The sequence below is a fragment of the Tupaia chinensis genome, unplaced genomic scaffold (genome assembly GCF_000334495.1).
Source record: "Tupaia chinensis unplaced genomic scaffold, TupChi_1.0 Scaffold000058_1, whole genome shotgun sequence".
In the NCBI taxonomy this organism is placed as follows: domain Eukaryota; kingdom Metazoa; phylum Chordata; class Mammalia; order Scandentia; family Tupaiidae; genus Tupaia; species Tupaia belangeri.
The window spans coordinates 1,112,916-1,118,036 of NW_006159516.1; the positions used below are offsets into that span (position 1 = coordinate 1,112,916).

The 5,121-nt window shown below is 38.1% G+C and overlaps 1 pseudogene; it reads left to right on the forward strand.

Annotated features, from left to right (window-relative positions):
- The first annotated feature begins 3,648 nt into the window (after window positions 1-3,648).
- Window positions 3,649-4,763, forward strand: LOC102499945 (hydroxysteroid dehydrogenase-like protein 2; annotated as a pseudogene).
- The last annotated feature ends 358 nt before the right edge of the window (window positions 4,764-5,121 follow it).

Sequence of the window (5,121 nt, forward strand, 5' to 3'; positions counted from 1 at the left end):
TACCTCTTATTAAATTCTTTTCTTATACTTTTAAGGTGGTTCTACAGAGCCTTGTTATAGTTCCAAAATACAATACTTTGCATAACCTGACATTGCAATTTATGTTTACATATATCCTGCTGAGTGGACAATGAACTATTCCAAGAAAAGAAGGGGCCCGTAGACATCTGTTTCTCACTAGGACTTGTTCATATATATCCTGCTGAGTGGACAACGAACTATTCTAAGATAAGAAGGGGCCGTAGACATCTGTTTCTCACTAGGACTTGTTTCAATATTGAGTCAGTCCCTCAACACGAACTCTCAGAGCACACTTCAGTTGCTTTTCCTTCTGTAGCCCTTACCATGATTCTAATGAAATAATTGATTTTACAATAAGTTATTTAATCTCTGTCTTTCCTAAAGAATGGTAATGCCAACAATTTATATTCACTTCTTCACGCCCACCATCCACCATGATGCTGGTGGGTAGCAGGTACTGGGTGGGTATGAACAGAAGAAAGCTTCGAGGCGTTTCTGCAGCAGAGAACACCCATAGCCTAGAGTTTGTCAAGAAGGGATGAGGGAATATCTGTTTTATCTTGTATATCCTTTCACTCAGCAGAAACATACTGAGAACATAAGGATATAGAACATTAACCCATGGCCTTATGTTTTCTTACATGGGAAGTCATCCTTTGATTTCATTTACTTTATGATTAAGAGAAACTCTTCCGAACCATTTACCATGTGAGTGACACTATAAAAACGAATGCTTTCTTGTGATGCTGTATTTTTCTTGTGTATAAAGAAAGGATCGATAACAAGTTCAAAATCTGTTTCCTGAGGATTCGGTGAGATATGGTAAGTACCCGCGTTTGGCTCACTGCCGTGTTAACTTGAAGTGCTCAGTGAGTATCTTCCCTCTTTTACTTTTGTTCTCTTCCTTTTTCCTTGCTCTCCCTCCCAGTTCTCCCTTATCTCCTCTCTTCTGTCCTTTCTTTCTTCCTTTTCCACCTTCCCTTCTCCTTTTTCTTCTTTCCTTTTTTTCCCTTCTTTAAAATAAGTTGACATGTTCTAGAGAACAAAGTCTTACTCATCTTATCTCTAGAACCCAGCATTTTGCTGATACATGGCAAGAACGCAATGGATATTGTTAGATTCATATCTGAATTTTCTCAGATAAAAGTCAATTAGCCTGAAAACCATGTTGATCAGATAAAATTATTTATGTAGTATTCCATATTGGGGAAAAGAGCTGTCATGAAAAACATGCTAGTTCCCAGGATGAATTAAAAGAATAATATACACATGTGTTTATGTTAATAGTAAACTGTCTTGATTAAAGTTTAGATCAATAGTTATTTATTCAGCATAAAATTTTATATATGGGGGCCAGCAAGTGGCGTGGTGTTTAAGGCACCAGACACTCCCACATGGCCAACCACGGTTTGAGTCCTGGACTTGGTGGCTTGCTTTCTCACTTTTCCTCTTTCTCTCTGTGTCTCTCTCTGGTCAAATTAAAATAAATTATTGAATGAATAAAATTAAATAAATAATTCTCTAAAAAATTTTTACATTTAGAAACATAAAAAATACCTTAGAGACTCTTCCTTACTTTAGACTTATCAGGCATGATGATAAAGAATTTGTTGCTTTGGGGCCTGTGGGTGGCATGGTGGTTAAGGCACTGAACACTCCCACATGGCTGACAACCATTCAAGTCCCAGACCTGGTGGCTTACTTTCTCACCTTCTCTCTCTCTCTCTCTCTCTCTCTCTTTCTTTCTGTGTGTCTCTCTATAGTTAAATTAAAATAAATAAATGAATAAATAAAACTACAATAAATTCTTCTACAACAAAAGAATCGGTTGCTTTGTTTTATAAACAATCTGCCTTGTGGTGCCGTTTGCCTTCAATGCTGGTGATTGAAAACTGGTGTTTCAGTAGTTTTGGAAGCTACTGATCTAATTTATCCTATGAATGTGGAGAGCAAAGTATGAAGAGTGGTTCTAATAACAAGTATTATTATATTGGGCAATAGAGGGGAGGGTATTGGTCAAAAAAACTAATAGTTTGAATTTCTACTAGAAAGAATTTAATCCTTAAAATTGGCAAAGCAGGCCAGCAATTGAAGATCAGTTTCTGTATGTATGGGAGATTTTAAAGAGCTGGCTTCCTGTGCAGGCAGACAGAAATAGAAATCATGAGTGGGAGTGGGTAAATAAGCAATGTCTCAACTCAACTGTGAGAACAACATGTTCAAGGTTCTCATGAACACAGTTCTGTTGGAATGTGAAGGGTGGTTAACAGGAATCCCCATTTTCTCATTCCTAGACCTCACGGAAGCCTGTGTTTTCTACTTATTGTACATTTCAACTACGGGTCCTGTTGCTCTTTCCTCTCATCCGCTATTGCAGGCCCTGTTGTAAATGATTAACGCCAGTTCCTGTCTTTACGCAATGTAACGTTCTTAAAGTCATAGCCATTAACTCCATACTTGAAGAAAATGGGAAGGAAAGAAGAAAAACAAGAGAAAGACAGACAAGTGGAAGAATTAACATACTGGGGACTCTGTTAATATTTTATTCAGCCATAGGAAACAATGAGGCCTATCCTTTGATTCAAAGTGGATGAATCTAAAGGAATTAGTGTTAAGTAAGCACAGCGAGCCAGACTTTGAAAGGTATAAATTGTACATTCCCACTCAATATGTACTGAATGCCTGCACTCTATGGTAGAATTAAAAATCCAGAGATGACAGTAGAGAGGATAAGAGTAGATACCAGAGACCATAAGGGAGGAGAGTGGGTGGTAGAGTGTGAATGGGAGGGACAAAGGAAGAAACATTTAACAGACAAAAGAATGTAAAGTTCTCTGTTGAAAAAAATGCATTGTGTAACTTTTGCTTTATAAAAATTTAAAAATTAAAAATAAAAAGAGTTTGCCAGTTTGGGCCCAGCTGTATTGGCGTGCACTAGCCACTGCTGCTCGGCAGGCTGAGGCCTGAAAGAGGAGTACAGCAGTGGACACCTGTAGTCCCAGCTACTTGGAAGGCTGAGGCAGGAGGATAACAGCACAGAAAGTCTTTGCAAAACAAACAAAACAAAACAAAACTCTTACCTCCAAGCACGCACAAAAGGGTATAGGCACACACACACACGCCCGGCATGAGTTTTAAGCCACCAATTCCGGGGCGCAAACCGCGGTCAGCTACATGGGAGTCCAGCGACATAGCCATTATGCTAACTGCTGGTCCCCCTAATATTTTTGTTTTAGTTTTTTTTTGTTTTTTTTTGAAGGGGTGGGTTGTTTGTTTTGTTTTGGCAAGGCTAATTTGCTTTATAGGAATGTTTTCAATCAAAATTTTGGTAAAACACTATTTTCAGCCAAGATATTATGTGTGTTTGCAATTTGTTGTTTTTCTTTTATTCTCATTATATTAGGTTGTTGGAAAGGTCATGATGCATTTTTACATTGGAAAACAGAAAAAAATACATCATGACCTTTCCAACAACTCAATATTTAAGGTAGAAAAATGATTGAACATTGTAAGGAAAGCCTTATAAAGATAATTATACTAAATATTGAATACAGACTCTCAACTTGCAGTTGCTCTTGCCGCCACCTTCTCTAGTCCACGACAGTCACGTTACACAACACTGGTTGAATCAGTTGGAGGAAAGGCCTTTCATGTGCTGTCCATGTGAGAGATGAAAAAATCCGTAATGCAGTGGAGAAAGCAGCTGAGAAATCTGGAAGAACTGATATTTTGGTGAATAATGGCAGTGCTATAAGCTTGACCAGCACATCAGAAATGCCTACAAAGAGAGTGGATTTGATAAGCAATGTGAACACCAGACGCACCTACCTTACATCTAAAGCATGTATTCCTTATTTTTTAAAAAAAAGTACCATTTCTCATATCCTCAATCTCAGCCCACCATTAAACTTAAATCCAGTGTGGTTCAAAAAGCCCCATTGTTAAGTATGGTATGTCTATGTGTGTGCTTGGAATGGCAGAAGGATTGAAAGGTGAAATTGCAGCCAATGCTTTATGGCCTAAAACAGCCATACACACTGCTGCTGTGGACATGCTGGGAGGATCCGGTGTCGAAAGTCAACGTAGAAAGGTTGCTATCATCGCCCATGCTGCGTATTCCATTCTCAAAAAGCTGAAAAGTTTGACTGGCAACTTTATTATAAATATCTTAAAAGACGAATGAATAAAAAACTTTGATGTCGATGCTGTTAAACCAGGCCAACCTTTGATACCAGATTTCTATTTGGATGAATACCCAGAAACAATGACCAAGAAAATGGAATTACCTGTTGCTGTTCCAGAAGTCAAAGAAGAGAAGCCACAGTCACCATCGAAACCACGTTCTGGAGCGGTGGAAGAAACGTTCGAATCGTTAAGGACTCTCTCGGTGATGACGTTGTTCAAGCCACGCAAGCAATCTATCAGCTTGAACTCTCGGGAGAAGGTGGTGGTGGCACGTGGTTTCCTGACCTAAAAAAACAAGGATGGGAACGCCAGATTTGGAGTGCCTCTGATCGGGCTGATGTGGTGATGAATACGGCTACTGATGATTTTGTAAAAATGTTTTCAGGAAAACTAAAGCCAACACCTGCATTCATGTCAGGAAAACTGAAGATTAAAGAAACATGGCCCTAGCAATCAAATTGGAGAAGCTAATGAATCAGATGAATGCCAGATTGCGAAGGAAAAGGGAAAAAAAGATGTTGACTACTATGCTCAGAGTAAAAAAGCTCAGCAGTTAAAGTCTAATGTTTGTTTTCTTCCCTAATGTGTAACAAGGACATGCCTGCTTTGTTCTGGAAAAAAAAAAAATTCTGTATCTGTGAGATTTCAAATTTTGATTAAAACAGCTAGTTCATTATATATAAGCTTCACCAAGTGGAATTCTAAGACTGTTTTTTTTTTACATTTTGAGAATTTTGCCCTCAGAGCCTTAAATCTCATTCACTATCTTCTTTCAGGAAAATTATTTTGAACAGCCACTCAGGGTCATATGGAAAAATTAGCATTTCAAAGCCTCTTTTCATGTAAAAACACTAATCTTACCAAAAAAATTTAGTTTTTACTTGTGTACTCATGAAAATGTTATTGATATTTTGA